Genomic DNA, 20859 nt, shown 5'->3' on the forward strand with positions numbered 1-20859 from the left:
ATAAATGAAAAAAAATGCCACAAACCCTTGCAATATACTGAAAGAGCATTATACCACACAAATTTCAGTCTCACCTTGAAATGTGTTATTTGAAGACCTTTTCAGTTTTTATATTGCCTACAAGGCACTAACTCACACATAACTGTATTTAAACCATAGAAAACAGTACTGCAGCAAACTTATGCAGTGCCTTTAATGGAATTAGGATTTGCTTTTCTCTAGCAGTGAAATAGTAACAGGATGTATTGTTTTATTTTCAACTTATTGTTGTGTTCAACTTGAAAGTTGTGTTAATATTTTAAATAAAACAAAACTTACTGCACTAGTAACTAACTAGTGCAACTAAATATTCCCACTTCATAATTCCACCACTCTTTAAAGCTGTTAACTACCGAACCTAAAACCTTTCCTATCTCCCAACCTGAACGATCAACAGAAACTTTAACGAAAATGATAATATTGTAATTTATTTTTTAATATAAGCAATATTTATTTAATTTCTATGTGGTGTTTTAATTCAATAAATAAACCAGCCACAGTTATTTCATGGCTTATAGCTTTAGACATAACAATTGGAAGCTTGCTTCTCAAAATGATACATTCATTAGCATATCCTACAACTTGTTAGGGTTCATGTTCAATTCACTGCTGACAAGTACCTGTTCAAGAAAAAAAAAAGATTATAATTAAACAAAAATTTTATGTAGTTATGTTTTTCTATTACCTTATTGCAATACAGCATCATAAATTATTATTCTATTAAAAGAGAAATCCTCTCATGTGTAAAAATTAAATGTTCATTAGAAAAGTTGTTCAATATACAGTAGTTCAATTTTGTTGGACGTAATGGGAGAAATCCCAAGGTGGTATGCTCATGCAAGAGCTAGTATATGCAGTGATACCACTTTAGTGTGATGAGAGCCAAGGCATTTCCCACTGCAGGTCTGCAGCTGTGTAGTAACCTGGACTGGATCCACCTATGTCAAGGCCTCCGAACTCAACTCATCTAATGTTTTTAGTGCTTAAAGGTTATCCTTTAACCACTATGATTATCCTCTAGATGAAAGGATTTGTAAACAGAGGTTAATATGGGTCCTCCAATTTTTTATAGGACCATATCTAATTTATTCAAACAACACATTTCAACCAAAATATGTTCGTTATTTTAATCCATTGCACATGACATTGAGTCACAACATTTCTCTCTCCATGGTGCTGAAACATTTCACTATTGTCAGCATTCCTAGCATGCCAATACAAGCCAGTATGCATAAATTAGCCTTGCACGGTATTCACAAATTTGGATTCAAACTGAAATAAGAAGATTTACTTAAAATAACTTTTTCTAAAGCTTATGAAATCTCATAGCAAGGAAGACAAATCATATTAATATGCATTTCTGTTTTCATACCATTTCCCAGCAAATTCTGCACATACTGTACGGTTTCTAAAAATAATACTGCTAATAATATCAATAGGCTAGATTGAAGGACCTGGGGACAGACTTTAAATAGACATCTGCCAGGGACACACAGCTACCTTCTTTAAAAAGCAAACTCATGGCCACTGACTACAATCAATATTTTTTCAGGATTTGAAAAACTTGAATCAAGTTCTCTTGTAGTCTCCCCTGCCCAAATTCAAAGACATTCAAGACATGTCATAAAGTTATCCATATACTTTATGACAATTATTAAAGGCATTTCTTTCTGTAATTTGACAACAGTTAATGTACACAATTATGTACAGGATGGCAATGTGGCACAGTGATCAGTATTCTTGCCTTGCAGTGATGGGAATCTAGGTTCAATTCTGGATCTGGGGAGAGATCTGGGTGGAGTTTGTATACCACATGGGTTTCCCCCAGCTGTTCAGTTTTCTTCCCACAGTCCAAAGACATACTGGTTGGTTAATTGGCCTCTGGGAAAATTGGCCTTGATGTGAGTGTACTTGTTTGTGTCTGTGTGTGCCTTGTGATGGACTGCCATCCCATTCAGGTACTTGACTGAACTTCTTCAAGTCCCTCTCTAGAATACTGTGCAGCTAGGCTGATTTACTTGCTTCAAAACAACTCCAACATCCCTGGAGGCTCTTCAAAACTTCCAAACTCACCAGTTTATCTTCCCTAAATGCACAGATTCCTTATATGGATGGTCCGTCCTTCTCCCTCTGGTGAATGCACATACAGGGGGCTTTCCTTCCATTCTCCGGAACGCAGACATAACAGACATAATTCCACAGACTGACCCAGAAAGCCTCCGCTTCTTGCTCTTTAAACAGTCACCTGATCAATTGTTTTCCAGCAACTGTTCATATGACTGAGAGCAGCAGGTTCTTCCCACAGAGATTACTGGGAAAGTTGTCCTGACAGGGGTTTGCTTTAACAAAATACTGTACATAAACAGAAGTCATGCGATTATTACAGGCATGCCCATAATGCATTACATCTTAATTTAATGCAAGAAAAAAATAAAGTTCTACTCAGACTAATCATTCTTCAAAAATATCTAATTGGATAGATACAAAAAGTCAGCAACGTACGGTACTTCTAACACAGGAGCACAAGAACAACACCTACAGTACCTCAATCATGTGGCGTAAACTGAATAGAGTGAATCCTTGATCCTCTAACAAAAAAAATATTAGAGGTTTGCTATTTTTATTCAAAATTTCATGCAGCTGTAAAAGATGTGATCTATCTCTTATTGATGCTGTAGATGTTTTGGCACCATCATACAATTTCCAACATGTGAATGCTATAACAGGATTAAAAACAAGTCAACTGCAGTTTCCTCAGTATGCGTCTGTTTTGATGGCTCCACTGCTCCTCTTGAGAATTGCACTGCTTTAGCATGTTTACAGTTCAAAACCTGCTGCCTTGAGATGATTGAGTTTGTATACGCTATGGACTATAATTAGCCCTTCTATCTATCTTTTTCCAATTCACTTTACTAAATAGAGACATTAATCACACAAAAAAGTACAAATATATACACACAAAATACACAAATATTTACCTCAGTGTTCTAATTTTGTACATTATTTATTTGTGCTGCATTTCAAAATCCACCCCCACCTTCGCCAACATCATATAAAATACTGTGTAGCAACATACTGTAAGGAAATTCCTGACAGCTTGAGAAATAGTTAACTGACATGGCCTTCAGGCATACATATATGTTTTTTCTTTGTTTCTTGGCATTATGCATTTCAGCATTTAATATTATCAAAACAGCAATTATATTTGTGAAGGAAGAAAGGTTCAATTAAAACTACAGAAAACTACAAATGCTCAAAAACTCAAAAGACTCCTCAGAAGTTGTTAAAATTGGCTAATTAAAGCACAGAGTGCTCTAAAATTCTTGCAAATCAGCACCTATTGTTTCACTGATCACCATGTGATAATTGAAATTCACACACTACAAGTCTTTCATCCAAGTGTACAAAACATAATGTAATATCCAGTGTAGTTAATGTAACGTGAGGTACTTATTAGTGATATCATTACACAACTCGTTAGACAATTACTGTGAAAATTCTGGGCAGGAACAAAGAAAGTCAATGTGAGAGCATAAAGTAAAATGGGAATGCAGAAAATAGCTTCCAGAGAAATCTGAAAGATATCTAAAGGACTGGATCCATCTGTACAGTAAAAAGCTATACTGTACAGAGAAATGAGTCTGAGTACATATATTTTAAGTACAAAGTACAGGTTTTTAGATAGTACATAAAAAAACATGCCAATGAAACATCAGAAATTTTCAGAAGCCAAAGGTATCCACAGTTTTAGCATTACAGATATTTACCTGTATCTTTAATTTAGAGCTAGTTTTGAGGTGAGTTGGCAAGCCTAGTACCCGATTTATGTATTTTGTGTGTGTACAAAGATCAAGGAAAGTTTTAATTGAGCTAGTTTGCCAAGAACTTTACACCATTAATCACTATTGAAAGTCGTCCCTGTGCATGTCAATTTGTGCACATTCAGTAGTATATTGTTTCCATGTGCTGGGAGAATACTAGTTATAACAATATAAATTATTAATTTTCCATTTATGATTCTCTACCATTTACCCAATATACAGGTCAGAAAACAATGGAGGCACACAAACAGCTGTGTGTCCCCTTTATTTCTGCTGTTTGCAGCAGTGAGTTGGTGACTATATCTAACCACCTACATTCCTAACCCTTTCCCTTGGCAGAAGAGGTACACATAGGAATAGACCTCAAAATCAATGTATTGAAGTTGCATGGTAACAGGTGACTGACCAGTCCAGGATGACAAAGCTAGTATATCCTCAGCCACAGCTTTCTCTCTCATCTTTGGAGAGGAAGCAGCAAGACAAAGGGAGTGAGGACCACCTTGTTACAATTCAGTCTCCTGTTGGAGGATTGAAACATAGATCTATCTGAGATTTGTTATACAGTATGTAGGGGGACGATTTGTTTTCCTTTCAGTTCCTGCTAGGCAGGGCGTGTATTCTAATTGATGTGTCTATGTTTTAGCTTGTAATTGATTTTCGAAATGAATATTTGCCTTGTAAATTTGCGACACGTCATTGCAATACCTTCTAACTGGGCTGCAGAAACGAAGTGACCGTGTGACCAGCTATTTATTGGGTATTATTGTTGTCAGAATTATTTTTACTTTTACATTAATACAACAGTCCCCTACCCATCTGTTTATTTTATTATAATATTGATTAGAAAATACATTTGGAAGCACAGATGTATACGGTTTATATGTATATACCTGTTAGTGTAAGATGTATAGTTTAAGGAAAAAGAAAATGTATCAATGATTAACAAATTAAAAGAGTGCTTAGTGCTTAAAGAGTCTGGGCGAGTATCAAGAACTAGCAGTGCTATATACTGTCCTTTTTGGACTTTTGGATTATTTCTGTAGTAAGGGATTTGCATGCATAATCTCTTTCTTTTGAATACTGGCAGAATTACAAAGTACAGAAATTGTCTAGTCAGTCGAATGTCTCCTTCAGTTGCAAGATTCACCACCATCACTTGCTGATTAATAATTGTTTTAATTAATGGTACAACTGCACATGGAAATCTGATTTAGAATTAAGACAAGTAAACATCAATAGTGAACCAAGCAAGAGACAATCAAAGCCCAGCTGGGGAGAAACATTTGACCAATAATATTTAACAGCCTCTATAAGAGCTTCTCTGCGTCTGTTATAATAAACACAGGGAATTTCAAAACTGCAAATAAATTAATGACAAGTGTTGTTGACATCCACACACTATTTGCACTTCTACAAAAATGTCCCCCCTTAAAGTATAACCTATGGTATATTGGAACATTTCAGTGGCAGAGAGACCCTTCATGCTACAGCATACAGAGTGCTCTCTGCATGTTTTCCTTCACTTCTTCCTTCCTCTATCTGTTAAGGCAGAATTGTTACATAAATACATATCAGAAATGACAAGTGAGCTTCAAATACCTGGGAAAGTCTCCTTATTGTCCTCTTTTTCACCAGGTGACAATCCCACATTCACTCAATTCATTTACTGTATAATGAGTGCGAGACTCTCTGTTCTTCACCTGTTTCAGATGTATTGATAATCGGTTACATACTGTAACACGTGAACAGTTTAAACCCTGTTCTGTGTCACCTGTTGATAGTTTGCTAAATTGCTGCTATATGTGATGAAGACAGTGCCCTAAAGCTCAGCCCATGACCAGCATCAGTGCAGACTTGCCAGGTGAGCACTGAAACACATTTGTTAAATAACTACTGGTTAAAGCCTGTTTGGTCATATGTGCTCAATTATGCAGCACTGCCTGCCTGAAAGTGTGGCTTGTGATTTGATCTAGGTCCTTGTGAACACTTGCTAACTCTGCTAAACAGGCCCGCCAGAATACACTGTACACTTGAGTGGCCACTTCTGCATATAGCAGGCATGTCCCTTTGAAATGAAATGAAACACAGAACTTTGCCATCATTTAATTCATAAAAGGACTATTGCAGGATTAAATAATGAGCTACCATCATCATGGCATGCAATATCTGCAAAACCCCAGCTTTGTGCTTCATCGATGTACCACGCAAGGCCCCTATTGAGTCATAAATCAAGTTGTTTCCATTCCGTGTAAACCGGACCACATATCATAAAGTTTCTGCCTCTTGTTTGAAAAATAGATTTACAGCTATATATGTCAAGACTTGCTTGTAAAAGGATATTTAAATCTCACTACCTGTGTTTGTATATTACTGTGCATACTGTCCAATATTTGAAAATCAGAGCACGCTCACCCAGAGTTGATGTGCCTGTGCCAATCAATCGTTTTGACATGCTCTGTCAACATGAAGTGTAATTGCATGTGCAGCACAAGAAGCCCCTGCTACCCCCCACTCAACATACGCACATTTCAGATTGCAATCAAATAAATGGAAACTGGAGCTGTCATTAGGTAAGTGTTTTGATTTAAATGGACCACTAGATACAAAGAGTAGTTTGAAAATGCTACAAAATGTTCAGCATCCTGGAGATGCTGTGTTGTTGAATAACAAGCACATACTGTAACAGCAAAGATTTCCAGTACTTTTTAACAAATAATGTTTTCTTGCTTTTAACAGCAGAAATTGAAACTAGTAAAGTACCTAAAAATTACAGAAAATATTTTTACTTAAAAATAAGCCTCTGTAGAAGCTCAAGGGCCATGCCCATAAAGCATTCTAGACCACTATAGATTTCCTGTTCTACTTAAAAAAGGAAAAACAACCTCCTTGTGTTAAGAAATAATAGAAAAAGAAATGTAAAACCTCCATCAGGGACTCTTAAATTAGCATCCTGAGAGATTAATGTGACACTTCACAACTTCATTGAGTTGCTTTCTTAATAGGAAAAAAACAGCTGTAAACTAAGTGTGGTGGTAAATCCAGGTGCTGTAGTAGACTTATCACTGTCATCTTCCAAGCAATGCACAGAAGCAATTAGAACTGCAAACATGAAGCTCCTGTATATACTGTATATGAGAAAGTATGCAGAATTCAGGTAAAGATGGGTTATGCTGAAAATCTGCAGTGCTTCTTATTGAACCAGAATAATACCCACAATTCTTTCTTTAAATATGGATTAATCAACTATTGGAATCATAATGGAATGTGTATTCAACTTGACTCACAGCTATATCTCCTGTAGCTTGCACCCTTCTCACTGCAAGCTTGTAATTGCAGTGAAAGCCAAGTAAGGAAACCAAACAGCTGAATCTGTCCTCACAAAGACCTATACTCTCAATTAAAAGAACTGAAACCCTGGCAGAAATTGGCTACACATCTCTTCCAGGTGTAAAAAGTAAATAACAAAGATAAGACAAGGGAAAGTCAGGTGAACACATTTAAAACAAGCAGTGTGTGCTTTTTCAACCTTTTACAGTACTCAGATGTCCCCGAATGTAGATAATTCCTTAATAAGTACAGTATAACGTTCCCAGGGTTTTCAGTGACCAAAGTCACTGTTTCTGAGTACTGCCCTCGTCTTTTGGTAATATCAACAGTCATTTCACTGAATATCATTACTGAACACCAAGCTGGCAGACAGTTCTGAACTCTCCATTGCTAGCTCATGTGAGCAGCCTGAGTTCATTATAATCACAGGCCTCTCCAGCTGCCTTGTAATCACTTTGACTATCTTTGCAATTCCAGATGCTCTTTGCCAGTTGACCTAGGTTTTGGGAAGATTACCTTCAGTTCCATTGCATCCCTACTCTTGGTATTTAGGAACATGCTACAGTATGAATATTTTGTTTAAATCGTCTACTGTAAACAATATCTAACACCAGTTATTAAGGCTCTGGACTCCATACCAGAGGGTAATTCATTCAAAACCTGGGTGGGATACTACTGCTAATTTTCTCAAGTAAATTCTTTGCTGTACACATTCTGATTGTATTAGTAAATGAGATTTTGTTCTCAATTGACTTGGATACAACCACGGAAATAAAAAAAAATGAGACTGCATTTCTGCCAGACTGCATCCTGCTCTGCAATGCAGCACTATTAATATTTTATTTTAATTAACGGCATCAGGGTGATCCAAATAAATAAAAAATCTTTATGGAATGCAATGAGTGAAGAGCTGAAACATATTGTGTGTTTGTTTCTTTACAGTATATAATCAAAACTAGGAGTGTCTCTAATTAAAAGCCATAAAACTATAACCTCAAATCATCAGTTACACGAGACTTGATTCTATGCATGCCACCTTTTTAGAAATTATAGAAGGCACTGTTTGCTCTCAGCACATCTTGTTGTATGTGTTTAGCTTAGCTCCTGTAAAATAGTAAAATAAAAATGACCAGGAGACAAGAAGCTTTCAAACTAATTTGAAAAAGACAATCTGGTGTGTGATTGCAAATTCTGCTGAATGTGTGGTGTTAACTGGGCAGGGGATGTGAATTTCGAGTCATCCCAAGCCAAAATAAAATTAGGAAAATTTAAGGTCTAGGATGCCTGACAATTTTTTCCATGCAAGTTTCCAAAGAACTTCAGAAAACAGCAATAAACAGTGACATTTAATAGTCACTCTAATAAACTGATTGTAATGTGCAATGTTACACACTGAGGTGTAATCAAAATGATAAATCTAGAATCTACGAAACACTGTGCTCAGGACAACTTCATGTGTCTGAAGGATGCCTTGTGCATTCATCATGGGAACTAGATCTAACAAAAGCTGAATCAAGGCTTTTATCCACACATTCACCCTTCCAGTTAAAGTTGTAGCAAGAATCCTTAACTACGGTATAAAACCTGAAACACAACAGTGTCAGTTTAACTATCATAGTTAATAATAGCGTACAGTGCTTCAGCTGTTTGCAGAGTAGTTATTGTTGATTGTTGGTTTTTCATGCTTTACATTTTCCATTGCTAACCTCTTTACCTATACTTTAAAACAGTTGTTTGGGTAAGACATTAAGGAGATCTAAGGTTCCTCACAAACTCATTAAGATATTTTAAAGCTGTCACATTTATTTTCTAAATTAAAACAAGGTGCACCTAATTTTCCAAAATTTTATTTCAGGGCAAAGAAAACATTTTATTTCCTTTTCCAGCTTTGCAGCTTTAAACTTTCACTGTTTGTGTCAGAACAAAGGGAAAATGTTTACTGTAAAGTGGAAAAAATCCAGTTTTGGTGCAAGTTCTCTCTGAGGTGCATACAATGGCTTTTAAAACTATCCTGCACTGCATCTTGTGCTGCCAAACTCAAATCAGCCACAAGAGATGCATTAATAAACCCACAAAACCAAAAAAACTACTTTTAATTTTTTTATCGGTACAGGAACATTTTAATATTTTATGACACTTTGAGGCAGTGTTTGGCTAGACAAAACAGATCACAATAATTTAGATTGAGAAATACAACATGCTGTACAATGCACGAAAATCCATATTACAGTAAATGATGGAGGTTACACATACAGTACCAATACATGTGAATGTTGTGAGATGGCGTACAAAAGAGAAAATTATATATATAAGGTGAATGGTAAAGCAAAGTAAAAATTAGACAAGCAGACTTTCTGTATAACTACTATTAGGATACAGTAATTCCCTCTCCATTTCAGCCAAATAATTCCCATAGGGCTTTAAAGAGATCAAAGAGATTGTGAGATTTTTTAGCAACACAACCAACAAATGCCCAGTTAGCACAAAACTGTAACATTAATTTTATCAACGATAAATGAACACTGAATTGAATAATTGTTTTGTCCCTGTAAGCTTCAAAGACATACAGTAGACACTCAGGGTTAGATCGTTCAAGAGGCTCAGATTTACAGAGCTGCAAAGATGCATAAATTATGTGTACATCAAAGTCACCAGATGTGCACTATTAATAACTGTATGCCAAAATTATTTGCAAAACAGACTATATTTACATATGTACATGTCTGTTAGAGTCTATTAGTGTTTGAATGTCTCAATGATTTTTAAGCACAAGAGGGAAACCCCCTGATAGACTGCTGTCCTCTCCCTTGGAACTAAATAAGAGCTCATCACTCAGTAAGCTATCACAGCTTTCAGCATTAGTGTAGAACATCTTTAGAAGGCAGGCTGTGTGGTGACTGCTGATCCCACTAGAGAAGATGGAAAGAGACAAAGCCAGACTGAAGCCACATGATTCAAAACAGCTGAATGTTTTGGGCCTCCAGGAACAGTACTGTATGTAAAACTGAACCATCTTCACGTTCTTGAAAACTACAACAAGAAGGATCTGAGAGCATTTGTATTCCATAATATGAATGTTATGTGGTGTGGGGTCAGAGAAATAGTACAAAGGGAATATGCTGCATTGGCAAATTTATGAAAGAAGAAACAATATTTCCTACAGTTAGAAGTTGTGCCAAAGAGGACTTACATGGGCCATTCTCTGGCCATTCAAAAACTCTGAAAGTGCAAGTTAAACTGCATAGAACACACTTATTCAAGTCTATGTTATGTCATAAACCAATAACTGAGCTACCAATGTGTAGCATTGGGTGATCATAACTGGATCACATTCACCTGTGAGCTTGCAGCCTTGTCAGCTAGAGAAGCATTACTTCTCCCATGAAAGATCTGCCATGGGTGCAGAGAGGCTTTCACTGTGGAAAAAGAGATGTACCTCCTTTCCGAGTTCCTAATCCCTCCTGTGTTGGCACAAGAGCAATGCAGGAAAGCAAAAGTTTATTAACAATTTGGGGTACATGCAATACAAATTTATATAGAATAGTTATTGTTAAAACCCTGTTGTTTGAACATACATTATTTTATTTTTATAACATGTTTATAATTGTATTGTTAAAGTTTGTTACAAAACACACACCTAAAAAGCAGCTGCCCGTGTGTCAAGGAAGAGAACTGGATTTTAAATGCAGTAAGCACTGACAAACTAAGATTTATGCCAAGCTGCAGCTATAGTGGCAGAGAAGGTACAGTCAAATAAACAAATGAAGGAAAAATAAGGAAAAGGAACCACTAAACCAGAAAATCAGACTAACATCAATTTCAGGATGATCCCCAGGGGAGCTGGAAATGCAGAACACCGACACTCCGAATCACACAGGAGAGTAACCATGATGATGTTCAAGTGCCGTGAATGAGTTGAGGTGAGAAGGAGAGGAAAAATAGGATTGGTTAATAATTCATGTGATTCCAAAGGTATACGTTACTTTAATCAATTCCTTGTAGTATCCCTTTTACTCACTCAAACCAGAAATATGTTGCAGGTTTAATGCTACAGATCTTATCTTTGTCTATTCTACAAATGTTTTCTTTTTGTGAAAACTACATACTATTTTCATACCATATGCAAGACACAACAGACATTTGCACAGTTGATGCTGCAGAAATGTGTAGTATTCACCTCCTTCGACATACCTTGATATCGTTTTCTACCTATATAGGAATATCCCTATTACAGTGAACTTCAGTACAGAAACGTAATGCATCTTGTTGAATCTACTCATACAGGTACCTGACTGAAGCAGTATGCTATTCACGTATCACAGTTTGAGTGTGAAAACATATTATCGATGTATCATTTACAGTACATACAGTATACTGTATACTGTACTGTATATATGCCTAATTTGATTACAATGCCATCATTATTTCACTGATTACTGTAGGTTTTCTTATCCCCTGCTGGACCTGTTTTTCTAAACACTACAAGGGGGGAAAATGCCACATATAAAACTGCATTAAAACTGAAATATACTGCATTTTGTCTTAATGGTTTAATACGAGTCGCACATCGATCCAACTTTTGACCAATTTCCTCAGTTCTATTATTGACTTGCCGGTGCATTCCTTGATATTCATCCAATTCTTCTAAGCTAATACTGCAAGAATAAATCAGCAATTTTCAAATTGATTTTAATTTAATCATCAACCTCTCAAATCAACCATTTACTTAACTTTGCAAATGTGTGTCTGTCTCTGGATCAGCACCATACTCAATGAGCAAATGAAAACAATTGTTATCCAGCAAGCGGAGCAGTCTATTTTGCTAATGGTCTGCTTCTGTACTCCATTAAATATTAAACTTCCCATCTTAATCTAATAAAACACACAATATACTGTAGCAAAAGGATGCATTCATTTTTTAACTAGTGAGTTTATAAAACTGTCGCTGTAGTGGGAAACCTTGATTAGATTCCATTTCAAAAGCCTCAAGCATTAATCATACTCACCTCCCTGTATTCCCATACAAAAGACTAAATCCCACACTTCCTGAAATGTTGCCACAAAATGAATTTGTTTAACTTCAAATCTTTGGTCTTAAAAACAAATATATGTATGACGAAACACAGGACACATTAATGTAACATTTGATTGTGTGGTTCTTTAAAATGTATTTATGAGATGGGTTATGTTATTTGTGCTAAATGTTGCAAGTAGTTCCAGATTTTGTCTGTATTAGAAAATCATGAGCATATTGCTGTAATTGTGGCTTTGGCAAGTTGTTTCCAACAGTAATAGAATACAATGAAAACATGGTGGGAAGATATTTGGTTGAGAACAGCAGAAACCCATAGCCTTGATGTAAAGGCACAGTGCCTAAAGGCAAACACTGGAATGCTAAATGCCCACGATGCCCATTGCATCATTGTCAAATATGCATCACCAGTACTTGTTTGTTGGGAGCAGCTGCAAGGCCTAACATTGACCCTTTTGTGAATATTAAGCAGTTCTTTTAAGTTAAAAATGCAGATCACTACAAAACCAACAAACCTCCTCATGGCTTGCGGTGCTTGTATCCATTACATTGCCGAACGAAGATCCTGTAGTAAAAACAGTGAGAATCAATTATTAAAATTTTATGTTGCGTTGCAGTTCTAATATTTGTGACGGTTTGTCTTCAAACTCATACAGGTACTTCATCTTGTTTTGACCAATGATAAAAGAGACCCTTAAATGTTAATACTTGTGAGAGATATTATTGAAGAAGTGTTCTTGAGTATTAATTTAAAAAAACAGCATAGTTATCCTGGAATTAAATGTCTTAATGGCTACAAAACTGTGGAGCCCAATTAATTTTAAAAGCATATAATGTAAAATTATTAGTGCATATCTTGGTGGATATTACATTAAAATGTAATAATACAATGAATATATTGTAAATAACAGTCTTAACACAGCTGCAAATTCATATTCCGGTAGCATTCATAGTCCGCTTCAGAAAAGGACTAAAGTTCCTAAAGGAGCTTTCGGCAATTGTGGGGTTCTGTAATGTACAATTTAAGATTGAAACACTAGAAAGTAAGATTTAAAATCTTACAATTCAACATAACAAAACAACTAAAAGATCCTAGTGATTTCAATAAGCCAGCCCGAGCTTGTTTCTATAGCAAATAGGTTTGCAAAAAAATACTTCAAAGTGTTACTGCTTAAGTTTCTATAATAGTACACAAAAAAGAAAAAGTGTAATTGGATATATTTAATTGCAAACTGAAATTTCATAAAGCATAAAGATTTTTATGATTTATAATATGGTGCACAATTTATAATAATAATTTATACCATATTACAGACACATTCCAGAGGTTTGTTGCTCTGGATTCAGGTTAGAGAAGTGCAACCATATACAATACATTCAGGGGTTTGAAGGACAGCCTGAAGGAACTGAAGCTTTTTCGTCTTGAACAGAGAAGAATGTAAAACTGAAAAGAGAAGGCACTGTTGTGGGAGTGTGAAGCAAGCTACCCAAGCCAGGCTGTTGAACCCAGTACAAATGGCTGAATGAGATCCTTGGACCAAACATTACTAAATGCACTAGGTGAGGCCTCCTCACATTTGGAACTTTTCTTTTTTTCTTATAACACCACTTCTGCAGGACCACTGTATTAAATATATTACTCTGTGTTGACATTTCCTGTGTATAAGTCATCATTAGGCTGCATTTTGCACAAGGAGAGCAAATACATTTAACTTTGAACACAGGACTACTGTATTTGTATTAGTGCATACAGTATATACACTTAATGTATGCCTTCAAAGAAAAGGAATAATAGAAAATCAAATTCTTAAAGCTGAAGCTTTTTAGTTATCGGAAATTACCGTCAAGAAAAATAGTGATATGACGTAAGTTATGGTAGAACTCCTATGGTAAGGGCCATATTAAAACTGAAAACCTTTCATATTGTACTCTGATTCAGTGAAGAATTAAGAATTCAGTACTCTCACTGGAACTGTTAATGCCTATAATGACAATGTGTTGCCCTAGTGACACAACATTAATTATCTAATACAAAACATTTTTTCAGTACATTTTTTATGACAGCGTGCTCTATTGCATGTTTTTGTTGCTTTGTGAATGGAAATGTGGTAATACTTTGTTCACTACATAAGCTTTTTTCCATGCGCGAGAATGTGGGAAGTACTGAGCCTGTTGACTGGCTTGTCAATCAGACCTTAATTTTTGAATTGCTTTATAAAAAGAGCTTTTGAGAGTCTTTCAGAGTTTGGCTTTTGAAGAAGTGAATAGCCCAAAGGAATATTTAAGGAAGTTGTATTGTTTGCATAGCTGGCACTCACTATAAATGCCTAGCATTTTGCTTCATGACTTTAGATACATCTACAAAGTTTTTGTTTTGTGCCTCTGTAGTCAAATCCCAACTATAACATAAAACATAACTATATGATTTTAATACATTCTTTCAAACAAAACTGTTTCTGTTCTGTCTTGTCTTGTGGAACTGCATGACATTAAAAACATTGATATACTGTTCTGTGTAATTAAAAGTATCTGAAGGGCCTCATCATGTCCAGATCTGAACTTCAATCTGCAAGATTTGGGTGCATTAGACTGGAGAGAGAAACGTGAGACAACCACTTTTTTCTTTAAATGCACATAACTTTTTGTTCACATAACACCTGAAACACATGGAGAGTTCGAGTGTCAGAATACTATTAGGAAGGTATGTACACGCAACACACAAACAGCGAAGCTGATGTACAAAGGGTTGTGTGGGAGAAAGGACAGCCATTATTGTATGTATTGTATTGTATTATTGTATGTTTGGAAAAGAAAACAATATGACAGGAAGGTCTTGTCCAATTTCAGAGTGTGAATCAGTGAGTAAATGAAAGTGGATTAAAATATTTAGACCTATGTCTGCCTCATTGAGAAATACTGAAATTTCAGCAATGTTTGTTATTTGCTATCTCTAATTGTATAATACAGTATGTGTGGGGAATCGACTTAACTTGATCTGAACATTTAAAGTGACACTGTCAGTTGCTGTGACACCAAATAACAGTAATTATTTTTAAACCTGAGACCTTCGCACGGTTTTAAAGCTATGCGTGATATCCTATGAGTAACTTAATCCTGGAACAGCAGTGCTGTGATTAAAGTTATCTCCCTCTCTGCTAGAGGGAAGGGCACCTGCTTTGTTGGGTAAATCTTTCACTGGAAAAAAGTGGGCTTTAGAAACAAAAAAACATGGGCGGCAATTACCCATCAAAGCGCATGTAAATACCTCCCAATGCATTTCTACTGTATATTTTAGGTGTCTATTAAAAACATTTTTTTCACTGCTTTTTATCTAGCCAAAACGTTGCTCTGCTTTTTATAACCCTAGCCAATCTAACCAAAAATACCAAGTCATTTTACTAAAAATATGTTTATACTTAAACATCAATTTCCAAGACAAAACCATCAAACTCTAGCAGCTGCTTTGGAAAAATGAGTTGCAGATTCTGAAACGGAGCTAAAGAGGTGTCCATGTCTACTGCAGACAAATCCTTAATATTGTTGTGAAAATGCAACGTTACAGATCATGCTGAAAATACTGAACTTCCTAATCAGCCACAGAAAGATTATTTAAATCCTCAAGCAGAATACATATGAAAAAAAGTATTGGATTTTAAGACAATAAAAATCGATTCCTGAAAAAATCTGGAATCATTTTTAGTTGTTAAAATTTTCACATTTTAAAATCTTGAAACATTAAATAATAAAAGGTCCTTTAGATGCTTTCGAGATGAAGTTGGATACCTTTTAAAAGTAAATCTGCACAAACTAGCAGTTCAGAGGACAAAAGGCTGAACAGCATCACATACAGTGATTCCTTTGCAATGGCTTTTAGAGGAGATTGTGATTTTCAAAAGCTTTTGAGTTTTTTAAAAAATAAACAATGCATGTGCAAATGAATTAATACTTTTCCACAAGTCCTTGTGCAGAATGTACCATGCTCATGCAAAGAGGAGTCTGGGCAATGCCTTAGACAAGCAGGGACAGGAGACCCAAATCACAGACCAGTGGAGAACAGCTCTTGGCACGCCCCTCCACACTCACGGACAGGCAAGTCTCAACATCCTCCAGAAACCCTCAATTCAAACAGGGATGCCTCTCCCTTCCAAGGGCTAAACCCAGCTATGTCTTGTCCAGGGCACGGAATGACTTTAATATTTAAATAGAAATATGCAGACAATCTGTCACAATATAAAGCAGCTGTTGTTGCTACTATGGATGCATATTGTTTTTGCTCTCTACCTTGTGTCATGTCTAAGCAACAGCTCGATTTGTGTGCAGATTTATCTTATCCAATAAGATAAAGTTTTGTCATATGCTGAAGTTTCTCAAAAGTGGTACAATCCACCCTCCAACAAATTAATGAAAATGGCAATGAAGTGGAAAAATCCTGCCAAAAAGTTGATGTGAAGATTCTGTATTGATTCATCCTTTCAATAGACTTTCTCAGGATGAACAAAGGAAAATGTTTTAAGAATTAAACCGCCTCTTAAGCAACAACATTTGAAGTTGCTGTATTAACAGAAGGTAAGAACACAAGGAGGTTTGTAAAATAGTGGAGGTCATTTGACCCATCTATCTTGTTTGTTTTACAGTAACTCACTGATCTGAGAATCTCCACCAGCTAATTATTGAAAGAGGACAGTACATTGTAGTTTGAGTAGTTTGGTCCAGACTCCCAAAACTCTTTGTATAAAAAGTGCCTCCTTCCGTTTTGAATGCACTCACCCTTAAAAAGGGATAACTTGACATTTCTATATTGCCTCTTACTGGAGGGCCCAATGAATATATTTTAAAAAATGACAAAAAAACATTTTCGTTTTTAAAAAAAACGTATATTCAAATGCCTGGGTTGTGCAGTTATCACTACATTTTTAAACAGGGCAAGTGATTACTGCATATCTTAGTGCTGGTAATCTAATACTAGATAACTACCTAATAGTAGATTACTACTAGAATGCTGTCTAATTTAGCTTTAATTTTAGCCAGAGTATCCATAGGAACACTGAATGTTATAAAATTCCTAAGTTTTTTTACACTGTTACAGATTAATTGCACATAATTGGCAATACTTTAGATGTTTGTGATGATCTTTGTTGCTTGTGCTTTCTTAATATAAGCCACTATACAATTAAATCAATCCGTATGTACACTGAGAGACAATTAAATATGCAACAAATTATTATTGGAACCAAAAAGCCTGGATATAAGAGCATAAGAGAGCTGAATAATTGCCTGTAAACAATTGAATGTGGTGTGTGGAATAATATGCAGATATATAATTTGTAGTCATGTGATGATGACCTCTCTACATGGCATAGATAAAGCAATGAGAATGTTAATTATCCTATTACTTTGGAGACTGAACTGTTGCCTTGTGCTAGTTGGAATTAGACGCAAACAGCACATGGAAAAAAATAGTGTGAATGTCACTGCGCAATGAGCAGAAGAATGAACAATTATGGTACAGATCAGAGTTCACACAAGGGAACATACATTCTTTACACAAGGACAGATGACTTATATTGTACATTGTGTGTGGATGCTCCATTTCTGTTACAGAGATTACCACATTGATCCTTTACCTTAGGTGACTTAGGGGTTTATAATAGAACTATAGTGTATTATTAATACAAAAACATACAAATAAAATAACTGGCTATTAACCTATAATCACCAGGATAACCTAATGCATTTTTATAGTTTCTATCAAACTTGGTAATTTAATACACTCATGTCTCTGCAGCTGACTGTCAAGGAGGAAATATAAAAAGCAAGTCTTAGTGAGAAGCTAAAGGAAGGATAACGTATCTGAGAAAAGGCACTAATGCAAAATATATGAACTGTCTACAGGCTCTTGAAGTATCAATGCCATAAATAACATAGTGCCCACAGGAGTAAGAGAGAACTACTGCAAGGTCATTTCTTTGCAGCCCAGAGTGCCTTTTCTTTATTTTAAAAAGCAATTAACAAGTCAGAGGTACAAGGATTAATTCATTGCACTGGCAGTTTCTTTGCATTCATTATGGAGCTTTTCTGGCCAGATGTGCCTGATGAGCTCTCTCTGACCTCCACAGGCATATAAAACAGCAACTGTCTGGGTAATATACACTGTTGTCACTTCATATACTATATCGAAGAAAATATTATCATTATGAAGAAGAAAATATTTAGTTTTAAATGAGAATGTTAAAAAGAAGAGTTCATTTCAGGGGCAAACCATATTGCAAATCTTTTTGATAGGAAAAAAAGCTGAAACCTCATCAAGTATTTACATACAGAAATCTGAAGATGTGCCAGATGACATGTTGCCTATTGAAATGTGGAATTCACTTTGACGTCTTTCTTGAGCAGCTCAAAAGTATATTGGGCAGTTTTTTTTGTATTTAAACCTTTACTTAATCAGATGAGTTAATTAAAGATCCTCTGGCCTTTCTGATAAATCAGTAGGCAGTTGCTTCATCACAGGTTTTTAGAAGCAATCAAATCACTACGTAGCTTATATATTGTAGCACCCTCAAAAGTCTAACACCCTTGATTAAAATCAATCCAATGTATTGTATTCTTTGACTAAGTGACTAAGTGCAAAGCAGCTGGGGCTTGTTACTGGAACACAACAGCCACAGTTGAGGCCATTTGTGTTCTTGCAGATTATTGATCTGAAAGTTCTGTCCAGCTGTTTCGTGAAGGAAGACAGGTACAGTAGTCTGTCCAACAACGTAGCTTGTCAGTTTGTTATAGATGTCCACTGTGAAGTATTATTATTTGTGTTGTTTATTTATAATAATATATAATTCATAATATACTGATGATAAAATGTGCTTCAAATGAAAGTATAGGGTCAAAATGTATTCAAAGGTGTGATTACAGTATCAACACCAAAGTCACCACCTTGGAAAATTTACCTGTACAAATTTACCTGTTGAATTATAACCTTATTTTGGCTTGAGAAAGTTCTGTTGTACCCATATCTTAGTAACAGACACTCATGAAGTGCAGAAACCACAGCAGTAATATCTGATTAAATGTACAGTACAATGAAATCTGAGTGCTATTAGAAAAACAGTGAAATCCAAGAACAATATCTCATTTCATCTACAAACAGACCTGAGTGAATTGGCAGAGTGAAGTTCATGATGTTGGATGATCTCACCAAGAGACAGGGACTTGTGGCCAGGATAGGCAAGGTGGATACTGCCTACCTTGTGAAACTCCAGCACACAGAAACTTGTTAGGATGTGTAGAATTCTGCATGTACCACTGTTGTCACAAAACATTTTCAGCACGGTATGAATGTCTTTTTGTAATATTAATATAAAAACAGTCACTCATTCCTAAAAGTGATGAAAGGATGAAAGTCAGTGATGCCTCTGCCTTTCCCTACTGTTGAACTTGAATGTAAGCTGCTTGATGCAGCCAGGCAAGTGTGTTCAAAGCTTAGTCGCATTCACTGCTTCACCTCACTTCGCACTTTTTGTTGCACAGATATTATCAACACACGCTGGAGGTGAACATGCAGTGGGAAACGCCATTGGAAAGGCAGGGTCCTCCTCTGCCTTCAGGAGATACTGCAGCTAATGAACAATTTAGATAACCAAGCTAAATTAGTGTAATCAAGTTTAATCACAACTGGACCAAAAATGGAAAACATTATATCTCAAAAAGGCTTTTTAAAACTGGATTTCCTAATGAAAAACGTAATGGTACTGAAGATATGCAAGTGAAAGTATTCCTAAATTGTCAGGAATTGGTGAGCAAATGTTTCATACATGAAATGTATGTTACAGTATGAGCTGTAATTTTGGCCCTTTACTTAAAAAACTCCAATAGAAAGTAAATCTGACAGTAACAACCATCAATTAGTCTATGAAGTCAAATAATGATGAAACAGCTACTGAAATCCAGAGCCATCCATCGGTGGACTCATGTAAAATTGCAAAAGGGTTTTTCTTTGAGCTGCAATAATTACAGTGATCCCTTCAACTGTGTGTCTAATTATAATACTGGTAGCTGTAAGCCTGCCAATCAAGTCTATGTAAATTAGGGTGTGAGAATAGCCAGTCTCTACCCACCCACTTGCTTCACCGCATATTACTGACAGATGAGAACAATAAGATATTCACAAACACCTAAAAAGCAGTGACCAGATCTCCTGCCACCACTTTTCCCAACAGCTGAGTACAGAAAAGAGCCAGGCCAACATTGATACCAAACCAGCCTCTGGACAGCACTGCTAAAAGACCACAGATCAGAGTCCAAAGTGAGACCAAAGTCAGAGACAACAAGGAGAGCCACACTCTAATGAAGTACAGACTCAGTGAGCACAGCCCAGCCATAGAAACTGGGCAATGAAAGCAGACTGGTTACCTAGAGAGGGCAGGCTTGTTTCCCACTGGCAGCAGGGAGAATCAGAGACAGAGAAGTATTTTCTGCTCCACTGCACAAAAATACTCAGAAATTAAATATTCGTCCCAAACTGACAAATCAAGCCCTCAAATTCCTGCCAGAATTACAACAGCTGTAGGAGGAAAGAAGAACTTCAATAGAGCTGCACCCCAGCTGTCACAGCCTGAGGAACACAGGGTGAACCTCAAATCAAAG

The 20859-nt window shown here is 36.1% G+C and overlaps 1 protein-coding gene across 3 annotated transcripts in view; it reads right to left on the reverse strand.

Moving 5' to 3' along the window:
* Positions 1-20859, reverse strand: part of LOC102693295 (pro-neuregulin-2, membrane-bound isoform) — a 302716-nt gene that overhangs the window by 171976 nt on the left and 109881 nt on the right. The gene's annotated exons all lie outside the window — the stretch shown is intronic.

The sequence above is a fragment of the Lepisosteus oculatus genome, chromosome 11 (assembly GCF_040954835.1).
Source record: "Lepisosteus oculatus isolate fLepOcu1 chromosome 11, fLepOcu1.hap2, whole genome shotgun sequence".
Taxonomy (NCBI): domain Eukaryota; kingdom Metazoa; phylum Chordata; class Actinopteri; order Semionotiformes; family Lepisosteidae; genus Lepisosteus; species Lepisosteus oculatus.